This window comes from Lissotriton vulgaris, chromosome 6 (genome assembly GCF_964263255.1).
Source record: "Lissotriton vulgaris chromosome 6, aLisVul1.2, whole genome shotgun sequence".
Classification (NCBI taxonomy): Eukaryota; Metazoa; Chordata; class Amphibia; order Caudata; family Salamandridae; genus Lissotriton; species Lissotriton vulgaris.
Window position 1 is genome coordinate 509958374 of NC_141694.1, and position 23462 is coordinate 509981835.

General features: G+C 46.8%; 1 pseudogene; it reads right to left on the bottom strand.

Moving 5' to 3' along the window:
- Positions 1-701: 701 nt before the first annotated feature.
- On the bottom strand, positions 702-1557 carry LOC147707498 (COP9 signalosome complex subunit 7a pseudogene; annotated as a pseudogene).
- Between the last annotated feature and the right edge of the window lie 21905 nt (positions 1558-23462).

Genomic DNA, 23462 nt, shown 5'->3' on the forward strand with positions numbered 1-23462 from the left:
CAACATCAACCAATCAAAGCACCTGAATTGTACTCTATTGCTACTCTAAATTGACTTGAACAATGAGTGTTCCACATGTCATCAGTTCTCTCTCTCAGCTACCCAGAGATGTAGACCTGTGAAATTCTTCTCCATTACCCACTTCCATACAAAGAGATCTGTCTATCAGGTCGTTTGATTCTCATAAGATGTGAGCAAAAAAATTTCAATGAGTACAAGAAAATGCGTCAGCAAGTGCTCCCTTTATAACTTAAAGACAATGGCAGTCTCATCATTCCACAGATCAACTAAGCAACACAAACTCCATCAACAATACAAACCTCGACAAACTGTTTCCCTCTATTCTATTCAATGGTCTTGCCAAAGGAAATTTAATTACTCCCCATGGTGCTGCGCTCTATAAATACATCTTAACTCACTTTATGCTATGAAAATTCACAAATAACAGACAAACTTAATTGTCCATTAAACATCAGTCAACACTCCATTCTCTGCAAAGACAGCAACACATTGGCTCATCCATTTAGAAAATACTCTTTGACAAAGACATGTGCCAATCACCTCACTCCATTAAAGAAGCACTGGGGCCAAAGACAGCACCTGAGGAGAGAGTCTAGACTGGTTCATGCTAAGAATTCATGGGGTAGGAGAGCATACAGGGAGAGGGGGAGTCACAAACGTCCCCCTCCCCTTTCAGTTGTTCAGTGAAGAGTCTCCTGTTGGGGTGGGGAGGGGTAGAGGGCTATAGCCATGCCACACCCTTTGCCCTTCACATCTTTCTTGCTGGGCTGCCTCTGGTTGGAAGTGGCAGCGGGTTCCCTCATTTCCACCATGTGTTGTTCAGAGTCCTGCAAGGTCACTGCCACTGCTGCTGCCGTGGCTGCAGCAGTTGTCACCTTGATGGTCTTCTTCAAGTTTGCCAACCCTACCTCAATATACTGGGTGACGCTCAGGTGCTGCTCCTTCTGACTTTCTCTTCAATTCCACCAAGCATAGCCTCACATCCCTGGCACCAGTCTTGAAATTTGCGGGCGATGATGCTTAAGTCCTCCCTCCTGATGTCCCACCCAATGCTGTAGTCCACCTCAAGCCGCTGGTTTCATTGGTCGAGGGTACCACGCACCACATCTGCGTAGATTGCCTCAATAATGAGATCCTCCAGCTGGCGCACATTCTTCAGATGCAGCTTTTCAAGCAGCACAGAGTATGTGATGCACTTCAAATTTGCAGCCACTGTCACCACAGACAGGTGCCCCAGCTTGTTCTTCTGTGCATCGCTGAGTGCTGGAAGGGTCGAGGACTCGTCCATATAATCACAGTATGTCCCATAGGCAAAGACTGTTAGAAGCCGGAAGATGGCAGCATGATCCCCAGATGCCAGCTATTTCACATTTTGCATGTCAAGATGTTCTCTAAAAACATAGACCCCCAGGCACCTCCAGGACCTGGTAAATGAGGGTAGCTAGGCAGACCCCTTTGAAGACTTGGTCAGCAAGAGGAACTGCTCTTGGTTTGTATATTGGACACCCTCACCACAGTCGCCATTTTTTCCATCATACCAAGACGAACGCCACCTGACAGCAGATTGTAAACATTTAGTCAGCTCCCCTGTGCTAAGCAAGCGAGAAAACTACAGTGATGGACAGGTTAAGCGGCGGTATGGGGAAAGTCTTACAACCCCTGCTATTGGTTACAAAAACAACCCACCCGGACGCTACAGTGCCAGCTTATAAAACATGAGAGGCTGAGAGGGCATGATACAAATTGGTGACTCGTAGATTAAACCAGATCTCTAAGCTATGCAATAAGCCCCTGAGTTATCACATCAGATATCTAATACAATGGCATATACACATTGTAACATGATAACAGTGAACAACTTTAAGGTTGTCGCATATGCAGATGACACACACCTGACTCTTACCATCAACTCTATAGTAGCCATTACACTAGAAATATTTAAAAGATACCAGTCTAAAGTTCTGTAATGAATTCGAGACAGCCATCTTCAATGCAACTCGAAAAAAAACTGATATCTTACTCTTTGGGCATGCCAAGGAGAATTGGTTCAAGAACTGCTAGCCTGATGAAATGCCACCCCCACCACTACCTGCTTCAGTGATAAGAAATCTGGGTGAGAAATTTGATCACAAGGTTTTCTTCTGTTTGCAAGTTCGGTCTGGGGTGGGAACAGGAGTCACCTTGTTCCGCTTTCTCTAAAGGTTCCTAAATTTCCACACCATGATAACCTCCAGGCTGGACTACGCTAATATTCTCTATCTTGGCCTACCAGACAAACTGACTAGCTATTCCAAAACGTGGCTGCATGTTTTATTCTGAATATTCCAAAACAAGCCTCTGTATAGCACCATCTTAACCCATTTCACTGGCTTCTAATAAAAATAAAAAATAATTCTATTTTAGGCCTTCTCCTGGTCAAGCTTTTTATAAATCCGGACTTAAATATCGCTCAGACAGTGCTGTTCATTATAAGCCATCTAGAACTCTTAGATCATCTATGTCAGCTCAGACTCTCAGGGTCAGTCGATCTAGGATGAGAGGCTGCTCCTTTCCAGTTGTTGCAAATTAAGAAGTAAAATTGTCTCCCTCTGAATTTTCATTGCATCATCAATGGCCTATTCAAGAAGGCCCTTAAAACTCAGGGGCATATTACCAAGCAAAAGCGATAATTATCGCTATTGCTTGATTAGGGACAAAAATGTATCGCCGACCTGCGGCGATTTTTATCGCAGATAAACCTTGGTACTACCAAGGTTTATCGCAAATGCGATAAAAATCGGCCGCAATGCATGAATATCGCTGAAACGTCAGCGATATTCATGCATTACCGAGCTAATGCTCTTAGCCATGTTATCCACCTACCATTGGATAACATTGCTAAGAACTGCTCTGGGGCAGGTGTTAGCTTTTGGAGATATTCGCGCTTAGAGCGAATATCTCCAAAAGTTGATAATAGGAGATAGCGATGTTAGCGACTGTTTCCAGTCACTAACATCTTGGCACGCCCACTTTGCATGTCATTAGTGATAAATATCACTGACATGCAAAGCGGGGCCCAAGATGGTCGCTATCTCCTACTAGCTGTCTCTAACTGGTGTTAGCGACAGCTAGGTAATAGGGAGATAATTTTATCTCCGCTTTCTTGGCTTTTAAAGCCAAAAAAGCGGAGATAAACCCCCTTGATAATATGCCCCTCAATTATTCGCAATGTGCTAGGAGGGGACGGGATTGGGCACTCTAGTCATTTTGTAGCACAGGGACACTTCTTGGAGTAGCTCTTCTGCTCTATAACACATTCATTCAAATGCAAAGAATCAATAAACATTGGACAGCACACATAACACGTATCATGAAGCAACCATAAATGCACCGGAAATGAAAGCAAAGAGAACCAAGAATAGGAGGTCTTCTCTATATCTAATGAAAAAGAACTATTATGTGGCATTGATTAGGATCACTTTGTGACGTGCAAATAAGCAAACAGCAGCAGCACTTTAACAAAGATATTACTGCATAAATGTGCTCTTTTATTTTATTCCTTCATTGTTCCCTTTCTTTGTAAGACCATGGTTTCTTTCTCAAATTCATTCATAACATTGGTATGTGGAACTTACTGTCCTTAGAGTAAGTGTCTGCTAGCTGTATTCCATTTTTAAATGCATTGGTCATTCAGACGGGGCTCAATTGCTGTAAATAAGCACAGGCAGTAATTTGCACCTGTGTCAGCACTTACCCAATTAGGAAATAACCCCAATTCTGTTCTCTCTGGCGTTTGGTGTGAGCATTTACCACAATAACCTACCTGGTGGTAAATGTCCATCCTAAGCAGTGTGCCGGAGGTAATAACACATATACATCAATGCAACCACGATACATGCATGATATTCCCCCTTATTTAGCTCAATGGTGTTATTTGGGTGCCAAAATACACTTAATACACTTTGCTCATTGTTAGAAATAGGGTTGTTTGTTGGGGGGGAGGGGGTGACCCCTGTACGCGCAACAGTCACAATCCCTGTCAGGATGAACGACAAAACTCACTAAATTATCTTGTGCTTAAGTAGCTAGGCACAAACTTAGTCACCCTTAACTTAGAGGCAGTGTGTAAAGTATTTATGCAATACATAAACAGTAAGAAAGTGAAAACACAACATAAGAAAAATCCCACACCTGTTTAGAAATATAGGGTAAATTGTAATGAAATATTTGATACAAGAACGACAATAGTCCAATCAGTAGAACCAGAGTTATTTTTTTTAAACGTTTTGGAGAAAAATAAGCAACTACGAGATTAAAGCACCAACCATGGACATCTAGTTGTGCAAGACTAGGTCAAAGACGAGAAATATGGTCAACCGCAAAGGTACTAGAAGGGAGCTTCATAGTTGAGGAGCCGCTGGATGAAGTCATAATGAAGATTTCTTCATTTGCACGTAACAATTTTTTGGGAAGTTGAAAATCTCCAGCGGGGTGAGGCAGGAGGCAGTAGCCAACAAGAGTTCTAGCAGTCTGCAGGGCTACTGAACAGGATTTACTGTTGTGGAGAAAAATGTAGTGGGAGCTGTCACAAAGTCAGGCTGACCAGCGATGCACCTAGGGCGGATAGATGAGCAGGTTGGTCATGGCATTCTCCCGATTCTCAGAGCAGCTTTTAGCCAAAAATGTTGTAAGTCCAAAGTTTGAACTTTGGCTACCTGGGCACCTTTAGTGCCACCATCAAGGGTCCAAAACTGAGGGGCACTACTTGGGGGTTCATGACTCACTCAGACTGGGTTCAGGTGTGGGTTCAAATGGTAGGAGCCTATAATATCCCTGGGGTTCTAAACAGAAGACCAGCAAACTAGCCCTTGTAGTCACTCTGGTAGTCCTGGGTTCAAGTGATGAAGCAGGGCAGCCCTCTGAGGGTTCAACATAGGATCCAGGCAGCAAAGCAGTCCTTCCAGGTGCAGGGAAACTGTCTTGTTGAGTGCACATCCGTCCACAGAAACAGGCAGTCCTCTGAGACTCCAAAAAGGGAATTGAAGAGTGGGTCTGAGGGCCCCATTTTTATACATAGTGCATTCTTTGAAGTAGGAAAAGTTTCTATAGGATTCTCTTTTAAGTCCTTGATGTTTCCTGACTCCCCTGCCCTGGCTCCAACCTGACTGCATGGACAATGCAGTTGTGACAAGTCTTTTGTATGAAGGCAGGGCACTGCCTATTCAGTTGCCAGCAGGGTTGAGCCCAGATTCGTCCCCATCCTGCCAGTTGATGGCCCAATCAGGCACACTTAATCCCTCTACTGTGTGACTGGCTGAGAGAAATGAACAAAGTGTAACTCCCAACTACACCCAGTCCTGTGACTTATGATAGGCTGCAGACACCAAATAGCAAGGACCGAAAAATGTCAGCTTTCTAAAAGTGGCATTTTCAAAATTGTAATTTAAAATCTGACTTTACCATTAAATGACACCAAACATTAAATGTTTACCTGTTCCTAATAAAATGTTGGCAGGTATTAAATCTAACGAGGCAACCCAATGTTATCCTATGGGAAAGGTAGGCCTAACAGTAGTGAATTACAAATCTAGGAGGTTTCCACCACCAGGAGATGTAAAACATAAATGTACATGTCCAACCTTTTAATTTCAATGCACGTTGCCCTATGGGTTACCTTCTGGCCTACCTTACGGTTGACAAATCCAATATAAGGGGAGTTTAAGTCTTGGCAAGGGTGTTATATTGCCAAGTCGAATTGGAAGCTTAAAAATTAATTCAGGCTGCAATGGCAGGCCTGGGACATATTTTCAGGAGCTACTTATATAGAATACCACTTTACTAGGGACTCCTAAGTGAATTAGTTATGCCAATCAGGTATAAGTCATGTTTTCCATGTTTAGGAGCGAGAGGACACACACTTTAGCACTGGTTAGCCATGATAAAGTGTACAAAGTCCTAAAGTTAAAAAAATTAGTTTAGAAAAAAGTGAAGGGTGAAGGCAAAACGTTTGGGGGTGACCCTCAAGAGAGGGCCAGGTCCAACACTGATGATATTTGAGCCTTGTGTTTTAACAGTTGGTAATACCATACTGGTCTAACTGAAGTTCATAGCTCGTCTAAAACTCAGGGGCATATTAGCAAGGAATAGTGATATTTATCGCAAAATGCGCTTAGCGCATATTTTTTATCGCTGCCTATTGCTGGAGATATTAGTGGAGAAAACATGCTATTAGCAACGTTTTTCACCATTGTGCTAAAATATCCAGCGATAGCGGCGAAATGCGTGAATATCGCTGGAAATCCAGCGATAAACACGCATTAACGCCAATGGGGACTTAACCTAAAAATCCACCTCCCATTGGATAAACAGGTAAGTCATGTTTTTAGCACGTGTTAGATTATAGCGATAATCGTGCTTACCGTGATTTTTTTGTCGCTTTGGCTGCCTTGCTAATAGGCGATAGCTGTGTTAGCAACTGCTTTCAGTCGGTAACAGTTTTTGTACGCCCACTTTGCATGTCATTAGCGATAAATATCGCTGACATGCAAAGCGGGATCTAAACCGGTCACTATCGCCTAAAAGCTGTCGCTAACTGCTGTTAGCGACAGCTTGCTGATAGGGCGATAAAAATATCGCCAAGCGGCGATATGGCCCTTACTAATATGCCCCTCAATCTTTAGTATTTACAACAAGGGGTGGTGAGGGACAGAGTCTCTGAATTAAACAGAATACTCTCACCCAGTCAAGAGATCAGGGCTAGATCCAACACCGTTTTTTAGCTCACTGCACCATCCCAGTTTCAGAACCTGGCTGTATGCAAATTAGTCTGTTCCTGTCCCAGTGCATGATGGGAACAGGGCAAACCAAACTACAAAAGCCAATTCTTACACTGGGAAGGAAACAAGCTACCGGGGACCGGTTTCTGGCATTTCAGCCTCTTCGGCCCGGCTTGCTTGAATCCTGATGGTGCAATGAGCAAGGGACTCACATCTGAGTATACCCTTCCACACTTAGGGTGGACAAAAATATTTACAACAAGGGGTGGTGAGGGACAGAGTCTCTGAATTAAACAGAATACTCTCACCCAGTCAAGAGATCAGGGCTAGATCCAACACCGTTTTTTAGCTCACTGCACCATCCCAGTTTCAGAACCTGGCTGTATGCAAATTAGTCTGTTCCTGTCCCAGTGCATGATGGGAACAGGGCAAACCAAACTACAAAAGCCAATTCTTACACTGGGAAGGAAACAAGCTACCGGGGACCGGTTTCTGGCATTTCAGCCTCTTCGGCCCGGCTTGCTTGAATCCTGATGGTGCAATGAGCAAGGGACTCACATCTGAGTATACCCTTCCACGCTTAGGGTGGACAAAAATATTTACAACAAGGGGTGGTGAGGGACAGAGTCTCTGAATTAAACAGAATACTCTCACCCAGTCAAGAGATCAGGGCTAGATCCAACACCGTTTTTTAGCTCACTGCACCATCCCAGTTTCAGAACCTGGCTGTATGCAAATTAGTCTGTTCCTGTCCCAGTGCATGATGGGAACAGGGCAAACCAAACTACAAAAGCCAATTCTTACACTGGGAAGGAAACAAGCTACCGGGGACCGGTTTCTGGCATTTCAGCCTCTTCGGCCCGGCTTGCTTGAATCCTGATGGTGCAATGAGCAAGGGACTCACATCTGAGTATACCCTTCCACGCTTAGGGTGGACAAAAATATTTACAACAAGGGGTGGTGAGGGACAGAGTCTCTGAATTAAACAGAATACTCTCACCCAGTCAAGAGATCAGGGCTAGATCCAACACCGTTTTTTAGCTCACTGCACCATCCCAGTTTCAGAACCTGGCTGTATGCAAATTAGTCTGTTCCTGTCCCAGTGCATGATGGGAACAGGGCAAACCAAACTACAAAAGCCAATTCTTACACTGGGAAGGAAACAAGCTACCGGGGACCGGTTTCTGGCATTTCAGCCTCTTCGGCCCGGCTTGCTTGAATCCTGATGGTGCAATGAGCAAGGGACTCACATCTGAGTATACCCTTCCACGCTTAGGGTGGACAAAAATATTTACAACAAGGGGTGGTGAGGGACAGAGTCTCTGAATTAAACAGAATACTCTCACCCAGTCAAGAGATCAGGGCTAGATCCAACACCGTTTTTTAGCTCACTGCACCATCCCAGTTTCAGAACCTGGCTGTATGCAAATTAGTCTGTTCCTGTCCCAGTGCATGATGGGAACAGGGCAAACCAAACTACAAAAGCCAATTCTTACACTGGGAAGGAAACAAGCTACCGGGGACCGGTTTCTGGCATTTCAGCCTCTTCGGCCCGGCTTGCTTGAATCCTGATGGTGCAATGAGCAAGGGACTCACATCTGAGTATACCCTTCCACGCTTAGGGTGGACAAAAATATTTACAACAAGGGGTGGTGAGGGACAGAGTCTCTGAATTAAACAGAATACTCTCACCCAGTCAAGAGATCAGGGCTAGATCCAACACCGTTTTTTAGCTCACTGCACCATCCCAGTTTCAGAACCTGGCTGTATGCAAATTAGTCTGTTCCTGTCCCAGTGCATGATGGGAACAGGGCAAACCAAACTACAAAAGCCAATTCTTACACTGGGAAGGAAACAAGCTACCGGGGACCGGTTTCTGGCATTTCAGCCTCTTCGGCCCGGCTTGCTTGAATCCTGATGGTGCAATGAGCAAGGGACTCACATCTGAGTATACCCTTCCACGCTTAGGGTGGACAAAAATATTTACAACAAGGGGTGGTGAGGGACAGAGTCTCTGAATTAAACAGAATACTCTCACCCAGTCAAGAGATCAGGGCTAGATCCAACACCGTTTTTTAGCTCACTGCACCATCCCAGTTTCAGAACCTGGCTGTATGCAAATTAGTCTGTTCCTGTCCCAGTGCATGATGGGAACAGGGCAAACCAAACTACAAAAGCCAATTCTTACACTGGGAAGGAAACAAGCTACCGGGGACCGGTTTCTGGCATTTCAGCCTCTTCGGCCCGGCTTGCTTGAATCCTGATGGTGCAATGAGCAAGGGACTCACATCTGAGTATACCCTTCCACGCTTAGGGTGGACAAAAATATTTACAACAAGGGGTGGTGAGGGACAGAGTCTCTGAATTAAACAGAATACTCTCACCCAGTCAAGAGATCAGGGCTAGATCCAACACCGTTTTTTAGCTCACTGCACCATCCCAGTTTCAGAACCTGGCTGTATGCAAATTAGTCTGTTCCTGTCCCAGTGCATGATGGGAACAGGGCAAACCAAACTACAAAAGCCAATTCTTACACTGGGAAGGAAACAAGCTACCGGGGACCGGTTTCTGGCATTTCAGCCTCTTCGGCCCGGCTTGCTTGAATCCTGATGGTGCAATGAGCAAGGGACTCACATCTGAGTATACCCTTCCACGCTTAGGGTGGACAAAAATATTTACAACAAGGGGTGGTGAGGGACAGAGTCTCTGAATTAAACAGAATACTCTCACCCAGTCAAGAGATCAGGGCTAGATCCAACACCGTTTTTTAGCTCACTGCACCATCCCAGTTTCAGAACCTGGCTGTATGCAAATTAGTCTGTTCCTGTCCCAGTGCATGATGGGAACAGGGCAAACCAAACTACAAAAGCCAATTCTTACACTGGGAAGGAAACAAGCTACCGGGGACCGGTTTCTGGCATTTCAGCCTCTTCGGCCCGGCTTGCTTGAATCCTGATGGTGCAATGAGCAAGGGACTCACATCTGAGTATACCCTTCCACGCTTAGGGTGGACAAAAATATTTACAACAAGGGGTGGTGAGGGACAGAGTCTCTGAATTAAACAGAATACTCTCACCCAGTCAAGAGATCAGGGCTAGATCCAACACCGTTTTTTAGCTCACTGCACCATCCCAGTTTCAGAACCTGGCTGTATGCAAATTAGTCTGTTCCTGTCCCAGTGCATGATGGGAACAGGGCAAACCAAACTACAAAAGCCAATTCTTACACTGGGAAGGAAACAAGCTACCGGGGACCGGTTTCTGGCATTTCAGCCTCTTCGGTCCGGCTTGCTTGAATCCTGATGGTGCAATGAGCAAGGGACTCACATCTGAGTATACCCTTCCACGCTTAGGGTGGACAAAAATATTTACAACAAGGGGTGGTGAGGGACAGAGTCTCTGAATTAAACAGAATACTCTCACCCAGTCAAGAGATCAGGGCTAGATCCAACACCGTTTTTTAGCTCACTGCACCATCCCAGTTTCAGAACCTGGCTGTATGCAAATTAGTCTGTTCCTGTCCCAGTGCATGATGGGAACAGGGCAAACCAAACTACAAAAGCCAATTCTTACACTGGGAAGGAAACAAGCTACCGGGGACCGGTTTCTGGCATTTCAGCCTCTTCGGCCCGGCTTGCTTGAATCCTGATGGTGCAATGAGCAAGGGACTCACATCTGAGTATACCCTTCCACGCTTAGGGTGGACAAAAATATTTACAACAAGGGGTGGTGAGGGACAGAGTCTCTGAATTAAACAGAATACTCTCACCCAGTCAAGAGATCAGGGCTAGATCCAACACCGTTTTTTAGCTCACTGCACCATCCCAGTTTCAGAACCTGGCTGTATGCAAATTAGTCTGTTCCTGTCCCAGTGCATGATGGGAACAGGGCAAACCAAACTACAAAAGCCAATTCTTACACTGGGAAGGAAACAAGCTACCGGGGACCGGTTTCTGGCATTTCAGCCTCTTCGGCCCGGCTTGCTTGAATCCTGATGGTGCAATGAGCAAGGGACTCACATCTGAGTATACCCTTCCACGCTTAGGGTGGACAAAAATATTTACAACAAGGGGTGGTGAGGGACAGAGTCTCTGAATTAAACAGAATACTCTCACCCAGTCAAGAGATCAGGGCTAGATCCAACACCGTTTTTTAGCTCACTGCACCATCCCAGTTTCAGAACCTGGCTGTATGCAAATTAGTCTGTTCCTGTCCCAGTGCATGATGGGAACAGGGCAAACCAAACTACAAAAGCCAATTCTTACACTGGGAAGGAAACAAGCTACCGGGGACCGGTTTCTGGCATTTCAGCCTCTTCGGCCCGGCTTGCTTGAATCCTGATGGTGCAATGAGCAAGGGACTCACATCTGAGTATACCCTTCCACGCTTAGGGTGGACAAAAATATTTACAACAAGGGGTGGTGAGGGACAGAGTCTCTGAATTAAACAGAATACTCTCACCCAGTCAAGAGATCAGGGCTAGATCCAACACCGTTTTTTAGCTCACTGCACCATCCCAGTTTCAGAACCTGGCTGTATGCAAATTAGTCTGTTCCTGTCCCAGTGCATGATGGGAACAGGGCAAACCAAACTACAAAAGCCAATTCTTACACTGGGAAGGAAACAAGCTACCGGGGACCGGTTTCTGGCATTTCAGCCTCTTCGGCCCGGCTTGCTTGAATCCTGATGGTGCAATGAGCAAGGGACTCACATCTGAGTATACCCTTCCACGCTTAGGGTGGACAAAAATATTTACAACAAGGGGTGGTGAGGGACAGAGTCTCTGAATTAAACAGAATACTCTCACCCAGTCAAGAAATCAGGGCTAGATCCAACACCGTTTTTTAGCTCACTGCACCATCCCAGTTTCAGAACCTGGCTGTATGCAAATTAGTCTGTTCCTGTCCCAGTGCATGATGGGAACAGGGCAAACCAAACTACAAAAGCCAATTCTTACACTGGGAAGGAAACAAGCTACCGGGGACCGGTTTCTGGCATTTCAGCCTCTTCGGCCCGGCTTGCTTGAATCCTGATGGTGCAATGAGCAAGGGACTCACATCTGAGTATACCCTTCCACGCTTAGGGTGGACAAAAATATTTACAACAAGGGGTGGTGAGGGACAGAGTCTCTGAATTAAACAGAATACTCTCACCCAGTCAAGAGATCAGGGCTAGATCCAACACCGTTTTTTAGCTCACTGCACCATCCCAGTTTCAGAACCTGGCTGTATGCAAATTAGTCTGTTCCTGTCCCAGTGCATGATGGGAACAGGGCAAACCAAACTACAAAAGCCAATTCTTACACTGGGAAGGAAACAAGCTACCGGGGACCGGTTTCTGGCATTTCAGCCTCTTCGGCCCGGCTTGCTTGAATCCTGATGGTGCAATGAGCAAGGGACTCACATCTGAGTATACCCTTCCACGCTTAGGGTGGACAAAAATATTTACAACAAGGGGTGGTGAGGGACAGAGTCTCTGAATTAAACAGAATACTCTCACCCAGTCAAGAGATCAGGGCTAGATCCAACACCGTTTTTTAGCTCACTGCACCATCCCAGTTTCAGAACCTGGCTGTATGCAAATTAGTCTGTTCCTGTCCCAGTGCATGATGGGAACAGGGCAAACCAAACTACAAAAGCCAATTCTTACACTGGGAAGGAAACAAGCTACCGGGGACCGGTTTCTGGCATTTCAGCCTCTTCGGCCCGGCTTGCTTGAATCCTGATGGTGCAATGAGCAAGGGACTCACATCTGAGTATACCCTTCCACGCTTAGGGTGGACAAAAATATTTACAACAAGGGGTGGTGAGGGACAGAGTCTCTGAATTAAACAGAATACTCTCACCCAGTCAAGAGGTCAGGGCTAGATCCAACACCGTTTTTTAGCTCACTGCACCATCCCAGTTTCAGAACCTGGCTGTATGCAAATTAGTCTGTTCCTGTCCCAGTGCATGATGGGAACAGGGCAAACCAAACTACAAAAGCCAATTCTTACACTGGGAAGGAAACAAGCTACCGGGGACCGGTTTCTGGCATTTCAGCCTCTTCGGCCCGGCTTGCTTGAATCCTGATGGTGCAATGAGCAAGGGACTCACATCTGAGTATACCCTTCCACGCTTAGGGTGGACAAAAATATTTACAACAAGGGGCCACTATAGGTGTGGCAGGGTATACTCAGACATGAGTCCCTTTCTCACTGCTCCATCAGGATTCAAGCAAGCCGGGCCGAAGAGGCTGAAATGCCAGAAACCGGTCCCCGGTAGCTTGCCTCCTTTCTGGTAAAGAATTGGCTTGGTAGTTTAGTCTGCCCTGTTCCCATGATGCACTGGGCCAGGGACAGACTGATTTGCATATAGCCAGGTTCTGAGCTGGGATGGGGCAGTGAGATAAATAACGGTGATGGATCAAGCCCTGATCTTTGGACTGGGTAAGAGTGGTCTGCTCAATTCAGACACTCTGTTCATCACCACCCCCTTTTGTAAATCGATTTTGGCCACTATAGGTGTGGCAGGGTATACTCAGACATGAGTCCCTTTCTCACTGCTCCATCAGGATTCAAGCAAGCCGGGCCGAAGAGGCTGAAATGCCAGAAACCGGTCCCCGGTAGCTTGCCTCCTTTCTGGTAAAGAATTGGCTTGGTAGTTTAGTCTGCCCTGTTCCCATGATGCACTGGGCCAGGGACAGACTGATTTGCATATAGCCAGGTTCTGAGCTGGGATGGGGCAGTGAGATAAATAACGGTGATGGATCAAGCCCTGATCTTTGGACTGGGTAAGAGTGGTCTGCTCAATTCAGACACTCTGTTCATCACCACCCCCTTTTGTAAATCGATTTTGGCCACTATAGGTGTGGCAGGGTATACTCAGACATGAGTCCCTTTCTCACTGCTCCATCAGGATTCAAGCAAGCCGGGCCGAAGAGGCTGAAATGCCAGAAACCGGTCCCCGGTAGCTTGCCTCCTTTCTGGTAAAGAATTGGCTTGGTAGTTTAGTCTGCCCTGTTCCCATGATGCACTGGGCCAGGGACAGACTGATTTGCATATAGCCAGGTTCTGAGCTGGGATGGGGCAGTGAGATAAATAACGGTGATGGATCAAGCCCTGATCTTTGGACTGGGTAAGAGTGGTCTGCTCAATTCAGACACTCTGTTCATCACCACCCCCTTTTGTAAATCGATTTTGGCCACTATAGGTGTGGCAGGGTATACTCAGACATGAGTCCCTTTCTCACTGCTCCATCAGGATTCAAGCAAGCCGGGCCGAAGAGGCTGAAATGCCAGAAACCGGTCCCCGGTAGCTTGCCTCCTTTCTGGTAAAGAATTGGCTTGGTAGTTTAGTCTGCCCTGTTCCCATGATGCACTGGGCCAGGGACAGACTGATTTGCATATAGCCAGGTTCTGAGCTGGGATGGGGCAGTGAGATAAATAACGGTGATGGATCAAGCCCTGATCTTTGGACTGGGTAAGAGTGGTCTGCTCAATTCAGACACTCTGTTCATCACCACCCCCTTTTGTAAACCTCAATCTTTAGTGACAAGATTCCAGGATAATGTTCTGCACTGCATTTAGCACAGCATTAGTTTTTTTTTTTAAACCCAGATGTGTTTTACTCACACCCTGTGACTCTTCTTGCCTAGACTTGCTTTTTTGCTGCCTGAAAACATTCAGCTGGAAATACATTGCACCAGGGCTTAATTTGCGCAGGTGGCTGCAGGTGCTGGTCACTTTCACTCGTTTCTGGGAACTAGAACTAATTCCTCATCATCAAACTTATGCCCAGAGTGAATGAAAGAGTAGGATAAAAGATAGGATAATCGTGAGAAAATGATAAAAGATAGAGGGAAAAAACCTGCACACGCAAGAAAACAGACATGAAGTGTAAGATAATGGAAGAGAGCGACATCAACTGGAGTTAATATTAAGCAGGCTCGGTACTCAACAACCCTGGATTTCACTGAATTGGACTGCAACCATAGCTCAGACACCCTATAGGTTAAAGAATTGAAAACGTTGCAAAAACCCTGTAATCAGACTAGGTAAAAGTATTTTACAAAAAGTCTCACCGCTGGATTTTCGAGGGCAGACATGATGCACACCTCTATCCCTTGACAATAACATTCTTTTTACTCCTTTAAACTCACTGAATTGCTGGAACTGAAAAAAAATGCACTTCTTAAAGTTTCTTATAAATCTGAAAAACGATCTCTACTTTCCTGAGTAGGGAGAGAAAAAGTGTAGCAAACATTAAACAAATCTGATTTTAATGGAACATATACTACGCAGGAAAAACGTGCTGAGTTGGCAGTTTCTTTGTGTTGCAACCACAAATAACTGCTATTTCTCTTCAGTATGTAAGCTATTTTGCTGACTGAAAAGGAGGCCCATACATTTATGTGACGTTATAGAGATTATCCGACCACATCAAATATGCAGAAATAGAGATTTGGTTCTGGAGTTCCCTAAACCACAACTCGCCCCCTTCCATTACCACTTTGTCTTCTGAATCATGTTTGCCAGAAGCAAGCACAACACCCCCACTGCATGAAATTCGTACCATCTGCTAGCCAAGGATGAGGTCACGATGCTATAGTAAGGTGTGGTTATGAGAAGCGCTTCAGGGTCATTATAGAGTATAGAGCAAGGGACAAGCAGAGACAGAGCATTTGTCACTAGCTCCTCCCAAATGACGCCAGTCAGTGATTTTGAGAAATAAAGCAAAGCAATATACTAAGCAATAATTATTCTAATAACAGTGGGGCATATTATCAAGGGGGTTTATCTCCGCTTTTTTGGCTTTAAAAGCCAAGAAAGCGGAGATAAAATTATCTCCCTATTACCAAGCTGTCGCTAACACCAGTTAGCGACAGCTAGTAGGAGATAGCGACCATCTTGGGCCCCACTTAGCATGTCAGTGATATTTATCACTAATGACATGCAAAGTGGGCGTGCCAAGATGTTAGCGACTGGAAACAGCCGCTAACATCGCTATCTCCTATTACCAACTTTTGGAGATATTCGCACTAAGCGCGAATATCTCCAAAAGCTAACACCTGCCCTGAGCAGTTCTTAGCCATTTTATCCAATGGGAGGTGGATAACATGGCTAAGAGCATTAGCTCGGTAATGCATGAATATCGCTGACTTTTCAGCGATATTCATGCATTTCGGCCGATTTTTATCGCTTAGGAGATAAACCTTGATAATAGCAAGGTTCCTAAGCGATAAAAATCGCCGCAGCACGGCGATAAAAATATTGCTGCTAAGCCAACATAGCGATAATTATCGCTAGTTGTTGGTAATATGCCCCAGTATTTTTAATGTGGCATTTCAGGGAGAAAGGGTGATATGGTTCCAATTTTTGATTGCTCCTTGAGCTTTTGACGCATTTTATGTGCATTGTGGAGTAGACCACTGCGGTAGAACCCAAGGTGAAGTGATGCTAGTCACTTATTTTACGGCTACATGAAGAAGTGATAGACTTAGCGATAGATCAAATCGTACCCAAGTCCAGAGCAGGACATCACACATGACCTGCGGCATCATACCAGATGCGTTTACGGCCTCCTCAAAAGACCATGAGGAATAATGAAGCTTATTCACCTCGATCCTATCATCATCAATGGATGTGGCAGAATTTGAGGATATCTGCAGTGGTATTTGTCAAGGGAGATCATTAGTGAATAATCCATATCTTGAGCCTCCCATCAACCATTACATGGTATACCTGCAGCATTATGTGCCCTAGACTTTTACAGTAAACTATATGTTTATTTTCATAAAAATGTGCTCCCTGAATATGTTCACTGTTGTCTAAGTATAAATATGAGCAACATAGAGGGTGATCTGCTGCCTATGCTACACTTTGAAGAAAAGTATAAAAACAATGATCTATGTTTGAAATGACTAAAAGGAAATTATTTGAAATTAATTTGTAAAATAAATCAATTTCATTCTAGCCAAATCTAATGGATTTGAATCCCTCTGGTGTATGTGTGTACTTTGCATGAATATTAATGTCCCTAATCAAAGGTACTACATGATCGCTTCGGCTCCTCCGCTATGGCAGAGGAGCATCGCACTACCCTCCCTCCAACCTCAAGACCTGGAAAATATGATAATTAAACAGGTTCATTATCGTTTTATTTTTTAGGTTCTGAGGGCTGGGCAGTCTTGGGGTGGGGCCTTTGCGAGGGCAATGACATAGTGAGTGGCTGCACTGTGATCACTGCGCATGTCGGTTTGGCCAGCCGTCTAAGGATCGCAAATCTATGGTGCTCAGGCCGATACTGATGCTGCTTTCAAGCATGAGAGCATTGGCAGAACTGGCCGCAGGGCAGTCTGGGTGCCCGTGCAGCAGTGGGGACGTGGACAAGAGCAGCAGGTAAGTTCCTTTTCCCTTTTTTTAACATGTTTTCTTGTTGTCCATTTCCCCTCCCTACCCTCCCACCTCCCTGTTGTCTCCTTCTGCCCCGTCAGCTGTCGTCTCCCCCATGCTCCGCCACTCCTCCCACACACCAACCGCTACTACTACATAAGTGTAAAAAGAAGAGTTTCCACAAGTTACAGTAGTAATACAGGTAAGTTTAATGGAGGAACAGGTAGCCAACTTCCAGTGCAGCCTGTACCGTCTGAATGTCAGAGATAACTACCTATGAAGAACAGTTCACCCAAATACCAGGCAGAGACTAGAACTGGAACATGGAGTCCTGGACAAGATAAACATGAGCACCATTACATATCATTAGAATAAGCCATGTAGGCTATGCCTTTCTTTTAAAAGGCAGTAGAAACATAAAGCCAATTTTAAAAGACGATCCCATAGTATCATAGTAACATGATGGCCATACAGCATCAAATGACATGTGCCTTCCTTGAGAACTTCATACTACCAGTGTCCCCTTTTATTTCTGTACATTGAAAAATAGATATAAGATATAAATTATATTATCAACCGTTAGACCTGACAGCCTTAGAGTGGTCTTCCCCTCAACATTTTGCCTACTTCCTCCACTTTTCTGACCTCGTTTTGGCGGTTTTTGGACTAGGTGAACTTTACCACTGCTTACTAGTGCTAAAGTGCTTGTGCTCTCTCCCCTAAACATGGTAACATTGGTTCATCCCCAACTGGCATATTTAATTTACATATAAGTCCCTAGTAAAGTTGTACCCCCTGTACCCAGGGCCTGTAAATTAATGTAATTATTTATGGATAAATGCCACTAGTGTGCCACCCACTGATCCGTCTGAGGTGGGTGACAGCTGGGCTTTGTCTATTCCCTCTAGACAGCCACACCCAATGGGAGCTGAGGTGTGACTAGACCAAGCCTCACTTACACCTGGATAGGCTGTGTCCTTTCCTCACACAAAGGGCTGCATACCCCCTGTAGTGAGTCCGGAGCCAGGGCAATAAGGGAGGACCTCTGTAAACTTCAAATACCTGTCTTTGATGTCTCTCCTACTTCAAAGGCCCAGATCAGTAAAGGTACTGGACCTCTGACACCATAACTTCAGCACAGTTCTGGACCTGTGAAGAATCTGACAGGAAGGAAGGCTGTGCTGATGAAGGACCTCCATTTTGTTGGACTGTTGCTTTGCTGTGCTTCCCTCCTGCATGCTGTTCCCCTGTCTGGGTGAGAAGTACTGCACCTGAATCACTTGAACCCAGAGTGACTCCAAGGTCTAGCTGGCTGGCTTCCTGATCTAAAGTCTCAGTAACATAAAAGACTTGCAACCAATCTGCTTCTGCTTCTGGACTCTGCAATCTGTGAGTCTCCCCTGCTAGGTTGTGCCATCCCAGTCCTGGACCCTTGGAGGTGAGGCCTAAGGTGCTTGCTTCAGCAAACCCCTGCATCCTCTGCCGAACCGGTGAATCAGCGATGTTGCGTGGATCAGAAACGGCACATCGCCCATGCTGGGTGACCAGTAGTGGCACATCTCCTCTACTACATGGATCGGCCCAATGCATCCCCTTGGGAGCCACCACTGCACAACATCTCCATATTTCGGTCGACGGCATCCTCTACGACAACAATGAATCTCCACATCACAGCTCTTTGCTCATTTGAACCAATGCATAGTCGCGGCTACACGGATCTGTACCAGCGTATCACCCCTTCTGCATGGATCGACGCCGATGCATTGCTTGAACTGTGGCTCACATATTCAATGTCAATGCAACCAGGATCAAGGTACTTTTGTACAGCGGGACTCACTAGGTCTATGTATCAGGCCTGTGTCCAAATGTTTGTGATTGACCTTTGCATTTGAATGTTAGGGATATCACTCTGGATCAGAGACAGATGCTATGGTCTCCCATGTGAACATCCAACTTGAGGAAGTGCCATCTTCATAATGATAAATAGCGACGTTCACACAAGAGAGCTATTGATGGCCCAGGAAAGGTTTCCGGTGGAAGTGAACAGAATTCCTCTGACTTCAGTCATGACGATGGAAAGGCATGTATTGCGCAGTAGCCAAGAAACCAGGTGTGTCTTAACAGGAGCTTCAGGATTTAGGAGTGAATTTAGAATTAATAGATAATGTGTGTTTAGTTAACATGAGTAGGTCATAAATTATATATAATAGAGCTGTATTAGACATAACACATTTTTTTAAGTTGCCCGGACAAGGCCTAATGTACAATGGGATTTTGTTTTACATTGCACATAAAATAAACATGCTTTTTTGTTTCTCTGTGCAGCATGAGTTAAAAATGTATCCTTCAGCATTTTAGTGAAATACCATTAATTATGTTTAAATGTGTTTATTAGGTTTTCCATACATATCAAAACAGTACAGAGAGCTGAGTAGCGCATTATATCGGGGTATACACTCCACGTAGAGTCCAGCTGCCAAAGCAAACATATGAGCATCCCATTATATGTTGAAAGCAGGGCTGTCGCCCAGCTGAAGATGAGAGTAATGATAAAAAGGGGCTCCATACCTTCTGAAAGGAGTCTGTGGTGGTATGTAAGGTAGCTGAAATTAGCTCCATCCCCACAATGTACCAGAGCCGGTGTAGCCATCCCATGTGTGTGTAGAGATTGGGGGGAACCCCAATGAGACAATGTATTTTGCAGCGCTGCCCCTTATGCTAATCCCAGCTGCCGACCTCTCATGATTTTGGGGGGGGAGTGTAATTGGATTGGGTAAGCCTAAAATGACATAAACTGGAAGTCTCGGAATCTGTGTATCGAATAGCTCGTTCATTGTATCTAGAATGTTAGGCCAATAGTTGGACAGCAGTGGACAGTCCCACAAGATGTGCAGCAATGTGCACTCGTTATTACACCCTCTTCGTTATGTGGGGTTGCTCTGTGGGTTGCCTCTGTGTAAGTGTACTGGTGTAAGATACCAATATGTAGCTATTTACGTAGCTGTTTCTACACTGGCCACGTATCGTGCTGTGTGTTTTGCCCTGTAGTAAATTCCTTCCCAATCTTTCAGTGTGAGTTCCCCACCTAGCTCTCTCCCCCACCTCCTTTGACTCGGTGGAGCCTGTGATTGTGGGCTGTGTCTGATCATGTTGTATAGATCTGTTATAATTCCTTTATCTGAGGTTTTAGTTTTGAGACATTTTTCATATGTGCTCAGGCCCGGACTGGCCGTAGCGGGCACTGGGCAATCCCCCGGTGCGCAGCATGGATGGGGGCCGGGTTTGGGCTCCTGCGGGACGATTTTGTTACAGAGCCGTTTTTGCAGCATAGCTGCAAAATCGGCCCTGTAACAAAATCGGACGAAACCGGCCCTGGCAAAGAACTCGGCGGCACTTTGCCGGGGGCGATTTTGGTTCCTAGTCCGGCCCTGTATGTGCTCAGCCGGCGGGCGCCCTGTTCTTTGACCCATCCCAGTACCCTGTGTCGAATTTGCAAATATCTCAGTCTCTCGGATTCCAGGATCCCGTAATCCAGTGTCAATTGAGAGAAGGAAATAATACCCTCCAAATCGAAGAGATGTCCGATGGAGCGGCAAGGAGTGTCACGCCATGCTGAAAACGCTTTCTCTGGTAACCCGGGAGTAAAATTGCTGTTTTCAAAGAGAGGGGTCAGGGGAGTTGGCAATGTAGTTAATTTCTTTGCCGTCACCACCCCGTCGCAAGTTGAAATCGTCAAATTAATAATTGGTGATCACATCAAGTCCGTTGGGCGTTGGGCCTTCTTTAAAAAGGGGACCTTCCAGAGTGGAATCCCTGCCAGTGCTCGATCCTGAAAGAGCCATCTTTTTTCCGATTCTGGCCTCGCCCTTTCCACAAGGCATCTCAGTTGCGCAGCTTTGTAATAATTGAGAAGGTCCGGTATTCCCAGCCCACCTGCTTCAGGCCGCATATATCCCAGAGCCTTACTCATCCTCGGTCTTGCCCCTGCTCAGAAAAACGGATTTATCTCGTATTGGAGCAATGTGATCACTCCTGGGGAGGCTGCGCCGGAAAGGTCTGAAACAAATCAAGGGATTTTGCTAAATGGGACATTTTTACCGCTGCTGCCCTCATTTTCGTGCTTCCTCGTGATTGTACTTCTTCTCTGCTGGTAATGTGATACTGTGCCTATTTGTTCTGATAGTGATATTGTGTATATTTGTTAATTGTACCCTCTGGCGTGCCCCCCCGCTCCCTGCTTCCCACTGCTGCTCCCTCGTGGCCCCACCCCCTTTTTCTCTTCTATACCCCCACCCCGCTCCCGCCTCCCAGCTGCTCCTCCCTCCTACTTCGCCTCATATGGAGCCCGTGTGTACGTGCAGCAGGCACGCCAATTGTGCGCCAAAGGCAAGCCCGTCTGCGCCCGTCCGCCACTGGATCGCGCCCAGCGCCAAGACCCCTGGCCCCCAACGATGCCAACGCACCGGACGGGCCTACGATGCCGCCACCCTCCACGCACTCAATGCCAGCCGGAACCCTGCCTGCTACCGAGCCACCCCGAAACGCACCCACGGACCCTTCACCTGCCAAGCCTGCCAATTCACATGCCTCCGAACCGGCACCGCACCCACCAAGCCGAGCACCAGCAACAACCACCTCAAGTGCATCCTGCTCAACACCCGCTCCGTCCACAGGTATGCCGTCGAACTCTGTAACCTCCTCGACACAACATCACCAGACGTCGCCTTCCTCACAGAAACCTGGATGAACGCCTCCTCAGCCCACAACATCGCCATAGCCATCCCGGATGGCTACAAGATCACCCGGAGGGACCGCGTCAACCAAAACGGAGGAGGCATCGCCATCGTCCACAGAAACACCATCCGCATCACAACCAACTCCGATGACACCCTCACCGCTGCCGAGCACCTTCACTTCCAGATACACACCGACCCCATGACCACCCTCAGAGGCACCCTCATCTACAGACCCCCGGGACCATGCACACAATTCAGCGAAGCCATCGCAGACTTCATCAGTCTGCAACAACTGGGGAACAACAAGGACTGCAACACTGCCGCCCTGCTGGACAACCTCGCCAACATCGGACTCAAGCAACTGGTGACCAGCCCCACCCACTACGCCGGCCACACGCTTGAAACCATCTTCTCCTCCAGCAAGCACATCTCCTTCCGCCACTCCACCGGACTACACTGGACAGATCACAGCTGCGTCCACTTCAAATTCAGGAGAACCACGAACCACCACCACCCGCAGCAGGTTCCCCGCAGAAGCTGGAGCAAGATCACCGCCGACCAGCTCACCACCGCCCTCAGCCAGAACCCACCCACCAGCATGACGGACCCCAACGAAGCAGCCCGCAACCTCACTCAGTGGCTCACCAACTGTGCCGAAGACCTCGCACCACTGGAGAACACTCCCAGCAGACCCGGCAGCAGGAAAGCCTTGTGGTTTACCAACGACCTCAAACACTCCAAGAAAACCTGCTGCACCCTCAAGAAAGCCTGGCGCCACGACCAGACAGCAGAACACATGACCGCCTTCAAGAACGCCACCCGCAAACACCAACAGCTGATCCGCACCAGCAAGAAGACAACATTCAAAGAACGACTGGACAACAACACCCACAACAGCAAGGAACTCTTCAGCATCGCTAAAGAGCTCTCCAACCCCAGCGCCTGCAACAACGACAACACACCCTCGCAAGACCTCTGCGACTCACTCGCCTCGTTCTTCCACCGCAAGATCGCCGACATACACAACAGCTTCGGCGCACTGACCACACACCCAACCACTGAACCAGCGCCCCCCACCACCACCCTTTGCACCTGGACCCCTGTCAGCACCAAAGACACCACCCGCTGGATGAACACCATCCAGTCCGGCTCCCCTACCTACCCCTGCCCACACCACATCTTCAACAAAGCCGACTCCATCATCGCACCCCAACTCCTGAACATCATCAACAGCTCCTTCGCATCCGCTACCTTCCCGGAGAGTTGGAAACATGCCGAGCTGAGCGCCCTCCTGAAGAATCCCACGCGGACCCCACGGACCTGAAGAACGTCCGTACCATCGTGCTCCTCCCCTTTCCAGCCAAAGTCATCAAGAAGACCGTCAACAGACAACTCTCCGCCTTCCTCGAGACCAACGGATCCCTCGACCCCTCACAGTCCGGTTTCCGAGCAAACCACAGCACCGAGACCGCACTCATCGCAGCCACCGACGACATCAGGTCCCTGCTCGACAACGGGGAAACTTCTACCCTCATCCTCCTGAACCTCTCAGCAGCCTTCAACACCGTATGCCACCGTAC